We start from the raw sequence: 7,154 nt of genomic DNA on the forward strand, positions 1-7,154 counted from the left end.
ATTCTTTTCTCTTTTTTGCGCTCGTGCGTCTTCTATAAAATCTTTTATTGTGGACATTATATCAAAATACGCGACAAGATGAGCTGCATGTGTTGATTCTAATTTGATCTTTTTAACAGTTTCTTCTATGCTTTTTTGAATATTGATATATTTGTCGTATAAAGAACTATATTTCTCATATCGTTCTATAATTTCCATAAACATAGCTGACTCTCTGGATTCTTCGAAGAATTTCTTAAATCTTGTCAATGAGGTCTTGATCAAACGATTGATTAATGATTTTAATTGAACTTGCATTTCTGCTAACGTAAGGACTGAATTTGCTTACCGGAATTAAATGGCAGATTAGATTGATGATGTTGAAGTTGATAACAGTTAGAATGCTGGTTGCTGCAAAATTGTCTGATGGATGTCGTTGGATCGAGAACTCGATACAACTTCCTGCTCTAATGACTGTGTTGACTTTCAGGTCAGATTGAGAATGTATTGTTCTCTGATACTGAGATGAATCCTTTATTGATGGTAATAATTCTTGATTGCTGTTTCATTATTCACTGACTACCGAATTAGCTCACTTAAATATTCACTCTTTGACTATATCCATCTATATCCTGATCGAAGGACCAAATATTAAAGTCAAAAGTAGTGAACGATTTTGAATATTACATAAATGGGATGTCTAATTGTTACTGCTTGAAAAAACGCCTATTATCGTAGAACTGTATATTCTTTATATTATGAACTCATTACAAAAATATTGCAATTCTTAGTTTTTCCTCAAATCCTTGCCTTTCGGAAAAAATGCACATAGAAAAGGGATTGGAGAGACCAATGGTCGCGCTAAAGGGCGGCCTCGAAGAATAGGTCGCGTTGTAGCGCATGGTGATCAGGATCTTCGTGTTCGCTTCCATATAGTCCATCGCATGGCGCATAAATATGACTCGTGAAGTGCCGTTGCTAAGATATCTTTGTTTAAATTAGAGATCTGGAAATCGTTAGGAAACCATGCCCGCTCATAAATTATTATCAGACGACGATTATTATTCACGATACTCGAACTATTGAAAATACAAATTAGATTACCGCTTCATAAGTCCTGTCCTTAACAATATAAGTTTAATAAATATATATACAATAATAATACAAAGATAGTATAAAAAATAAATTATTTTATATTTTATATTTCATACCAAATACTATAAATATACAATATAATATTTAATAAAATAATAAAATAAATATATATTAAAAATATAAAATAACATCAGAATCTAATTAAAAATATTATTTTATCATTTTAATTTATTTTCATTTTTTAATTTAATAATAGTTTTTATAAAATAATTTTATAAAATCTTTTAAAAAAAATTTTTAATATAGCAGATATCTATTATAAATCTTTTATAAAGCTGTTTTTTTTCATAAATATTTTATGAAAATTTTATCGAATGTGTTATTGTTATAAGCTTTTGTAGAATATAATTACATATTTGATATGTTATATTTGTAGAAATATAAAAAAATTTGTTAGAATAGATTATATAATAAAAATCTTACAAATGTATTCTATTAATACATGTTCTGACAATAAAATAAAAGTTAATAAAAGTTATAGAGTTGCATAATGATCCTTTAATGACACAGCAAAAATATACGCAAGGAATTTCGATCTAGTGAATGAATAAGAACAAAAGAAATAAAATTTTGCTCTATTATTCACTTTTTGATCTTTTGAAAAAGTTTTCAGATATTATTTGTTAAGATACTAGGTGAGTGATTCAAAAATGATATTATCATATGCAGTTTTATCATAGACAATGAAAGAAAAAAAAAAATTTAGAAGACTCTTGGAATTGTACATTTTTTAAAAATACTTTGGCATAGCTAGAATGTGAACTTGGGACATTTTTCCAACTATGCCAATTTCAATCAATATTCTAATAATTTCTATTGATTTTAATTAAAAAAATTACTACAAATAAATTAATTTTCTGGGAACGGATTTTCTGTGGATGAGCTTCTCAGTCTAATTCTAGAAATTTTTTAAATTAAAGATGTCATTCAATCAGGAAGTTGATTCACAGTGTTATTGGTTGCTTATGTGCCCATTGAAGAATCGTGATTTCGCGAGATGAGCATGGAAGAGATTTTAGAAAACACAAATTTGATAAAATTTAAGGAAATCAGAACTTTTTAAACCATAGAATTTTTTAAACTATAGAATTTTTAAACATTTAAACCATTGAACAATCCGGGCTAAAAGAATTTTTATTTCAATTATTAGAATAATTCGTATTAATTATATAAAAACTATTTGAATTTGAACCTTTCTAACCTCAAATAGAAACTTTATAACTTCGTAAACTTATTTAGTAAAACTTTGTAATAAATCAATTTTATTATTATATATTATAATTCCACGAACGTTCAAGTTAACATTATTTTTTTTTTTCAAAAGTTTTTTTTAATAATAACTATTATTTAATGAAAAAATTATCAATTCTTAATGTAATTAGAAAAGATTAATTATAAATAAAGAATTTATAATTTTTTTAAATTCATTTTTCACGAAATAATTTAAAATAATAAAAAAAATTTATTTTTTAATTCAAATACAAATTTTGTTGTATTGTTTCTACGACAAGTATTCTGGAAGAATTTCTGGATCTTATTGTATATAAATGTATAATATGAATGCTTTATGATGAGCAATTTTTTTTTAAATCTATAATAGCAAAATAATTGATATTATATATTGATACAAATAGAAAAAATAAAGAATGAAAAAATAAAGAAAATTTAATAAAATAAAACTGCGCAAAATAATAACACGACAAATAATGATCTATTAAATGAAAAAAGTAAAATTATAAGACTAAGAATTGAAAGTTAAAAAATAATCACTTTTTAAAACAATCCCAATTATTTTTTTAAAATAAGTAATTATAGTATCAGCATATTATTAGATCTTCGAACAATAATGAAGTTTGAATTTTAAGCTTTACAAAAAACATCCGATTTTTGCTGAACTATTAATATATTAAATAATCTTTATTATAATTTTTTATTTTTAACATAATTATCGAATTTTTAATTTCTCATGAAATAAATAATACTATGTAAAATTGTAGTAAGCAATTTGATTATAATTATATATTTTTGAAAACATATACTATATATGAATTATTTTTCATTGTGATGAAAATTTCAAAAAAATATTTAAAACATTGAAAATTGTTTTGTTTTTCTTTTTATCATGTATATCGTATAATTATCGCATATGAAGCAAGATAAGATATACTGATAAGATATACAAAATTTTGCTGTAAAGAATCTTAGAGATTTTCAAAATTATTTGATATCTTATCGATATATATATTTTTATATCATGCATAAATAAAAAATTGTATAGTATATAATTATATATAAATTGTATAATATATTTTAGTAATAAAAATTGATTATGAATAAGAAATTTTATTATAATTTAATGACTTTCTGTGTACATAAATCAAATTGTATATTACTATACGATCAAAAAATTTTCATATAAAGTTTTTCTACAACTTAATATGTATTAAATGATTAATATTTTCTTTAAAATTATTCAATATATTGATTAGATAGATATATTTATTAATTATTCATAAAACAAAACTTTGTTCAACTTTTTAGATATAATATAGAAAATATTATATGAATATTTCATAGCTAAAACAAAAATTATTGTACATATGTATAAAAATCAAAATTACCATTCTATATGTATCTTAGGATTCAGAAGTTTTTTTTCTAAATTTTGCGGGACAAAATACAGCAATAGAATAAAGTTTATATTTTTTGTAATAAAAAAAAATATTTATTTTTTATGCTACTTTTTAAATTATTAAAAGTATTGATTAAGATTTTTTATGAAAAAATAAATTTAAAAAAAATCTTTTTTATCTGGAAGTTTTTTGTTTATGACTTTTTGTTATTAAATAATCAATTGATAAATTTTTAAATAAATTCATTAAAAATTTTCACTTAAAGAAACAATTTATTGAGATAATATTATTCATGGTTTATACAATTATAAAAAAATTAGCAATATGTAAATGAGAATGCAATTACTTCATTTTTTTCATTTTTTTCAATTTGTATTAGATAGAAGCGTGATTTTATCTCAATAGAAAATAAATTGTATTAATCGAATGCACATATGCATATGTATATCATATTTCCATATAATATATGCAATTCAGACTATAAGATTAATGTCATGGAATCAATCACAGAAAATTAAAATTTTAAATTATTAAAAATTTAAAAAATTCACAATATTTTAAAAATTCAGTTATTTCATATTTTAAATGTTTTTAAATTATAAATATGAATTGCACTCGTGGAATATGCTGTAAATATTCAAAAAAATATTATATTCAATGAAAATATTAATTTTTTTAAATATAATATTTTTTAAAACAATGATATCTATCAACAATTATTTAATTCCACAAATATCATTGAAGAAGTTTATTTTGGGACAACACAAATATACATTTCATAAATAACCATTATTAACAATATGATTATCTATATGCAATCATATATATAAAAAATCAAATTTTCGACAAGATTATTGCAGGAATCAATCTCATTTTATCACGAAATTATTTTTTATGCTATGAATTTCTTGTATTTCAGAAATCGGAAAATTTTCGCACGAATCACATTATCAGACATTCATTCAAATTGTATTAAAATATATTGGTTTCTCTATATTATGTTTATTGTATGTCATGTATAATTATTGTCAAAAATTTTATGAATATTCCATATATACTACTTCAATAATATATATATAAAATATAATAAATATCATAATATCTCTTCAATACCAATTATATCAAATATTAAATTAGTAAACTCTAATTTTAACTCGATCTTCAGAAATTATCAAAATCATCAGAAATCATTAGATTTTTTCTGGGATTTTTTATATATCGGATTATTAGAATTTATTAAAACAAAATTATCTAATTTATGTGTCAAAAGATATAGCTTATGACTGGATTATGAATGATAATTTTGATTTTTCTTTTTGATTTTTGAAAATATATCAATAGGCGTCTATCTGTCACATAAATATTGAATAATTATGTAACTAAATGATAAAATTTAGAAAATCGAATGTATTACGAATATTTATTATTATAAATTATATTTTATGATATTGTTGATGATTTTTATTATATCATAAATTATATAATTGGATAATACTTTCATTCTATAGACAAACATAAAATAGATAAATAATAAACATTAAATAATATGGAATATATTCAAAAATTCAATCAAGCAATTCAAAAATAAATAATTCAAAGATGCAAACACTCTATATGCAAAAATTCTATAATTTAAAATGCAAACTAGACAACTACATCTCGAAGATCAGTATATCGCTTTTATATAGAAAATGAATGATGATTGGATTTATTACTATTTGCCGCATTATGTTGTGATAAAAATAAATAGCATCACGTGTGAGACACAAGGTATGACGATCGGACTACACGTGATAAATATTTACTAATTTTCTTGGAAATTATTGGATGTGCAAATACATTTTCTTGAAAAATATTAGAAAGATATTCTTAAAAAAAAAGAATATTATGTATTGTTAATGAAACTGAAAATTTTGCTAACATCGCAAAAAGTGATTTGATAGATATTTTAAATATATGATATATGATAATAATAATGGTGATATTTTACTTCCTCTATGAAAACGTTGTAAACATTTGGATATATATATATCCAAAATGATGATGAAGACCATAGTAATGATCAACAATCAAATCTATATATTTGAAAAGAAGAAGCTAATGAACTAAAAATTTGGAACTATAGAGATTCTTGGCATAAAAATGGCAACTTTAAGTCAGCTAGTGAAAACCAAAAAAAATTTTTTTAATATATATTTTTTATAATATATATTATATAATATATTTTATTTTAAAATATTGTATGGAGACATATCGATACGCAAATAAACAATAAAAATAAAAGACTAAAAATAGACGAAATTTGGTTTTCTGTAAAATGATGAAATCAAAATATATTTTGCAATATGTATAATAATAATTGAAGTTAAAAAACCAACAATTCAAATGAATTGATCTAAAAAAAAAGTTAGAAACTTCAATTTTCAGAAAAGCAATACTCAAAAGATTTCTGCAAATAACTAAGATGCATTTTGGAAATAATAATTCGAGTAAACAATATATATAAATTATATAAAATAAAACCTGAGATAAATTTTTTGAATCAAGAAAGATTTAAAGAAGTATATACAATGCAAACATTCTTATCGATGAATCGTTGATGAAATATAAGTAACTTATCCTATAAATAATTTAATCTATCAAAAAGGGCGAGGTTCGGTATAAAATTTTATAAATTATGCGAGTTAATGCTATGATTTTAAAATGTACATTGATAGTGATAAAATAAATTTTAATAATAGAACATCCGAAACTGTTGTCAAAATTGTTTAAAACTTTAATTAACAATAAAACCAATATTGTTGAAACAGTGCGTTCGAACAGAAGTAATATGCTTTAATCTTTACAATAGATTTTTGTAAAATAAAATTAAAAATTAAATATAGAATAAGAAGCTGCAATTGCATATTGGTATTGAAATGAACGAGACGTTTATATTCTGTCTTCATAATACAAAACAGCTGAAATATCTGAATCAGACAAAAATCAATTGTAATTCGAAATCAAAATGTGTCATTGAGTATAATAAGAGAATGATTGGAATTGATCGGCAAGATTAAATGCTAGTATGTCCTCTGTGATGAGGAAATATATCAAAAGATGCCGAAAAATTTTCTTTTACCTGTGATATTGTTTAATTCTTTTATTCTAATTTTATTCAATAAAATAGATACTAGCAAAAAACAAACTTATCAAAATTTTATCAGAATATAAACGAAGAAAATGATTATCGAATGAAGATTTATCAGAAAAACTATACGCAAAACATTTTTTCAAATATATAGATTCAACATTATCGAAATAAAAGCCAGCAAAAATTGATAAGGTTTGCATCAAACATAAAAAACATAGCGAAACAACGTGAAATACAAAACAGGTAGCAATATG

General features: G+C 22.1%; 1 pseudogene; it reads left to right on the plus strand.

The window, feature by feature from the left end:
* The first annotated feature begins 380 nt into the window (after positions 1-380).
* On the plus strand, positions 381-6,762 carry LOC113219081 (annotated as a pseudogene).
* Positions 6,763-7,154: the final 392 nt, after the last annotated feature.

The sequence above is a fragment of the Apis mellifera genome, linkage group LG11 (assembly GCF_003254395.2).
Source record: "Apis mellifera strain DH4 linkage group LG11, Amel_HAv3.1, whole genome shotgun sequence".
NCBI lineage: Eukaryota > Metazoa > Arthropoda > Insecta > Hymenoptera > Apidae > Apis > Apis mellifera.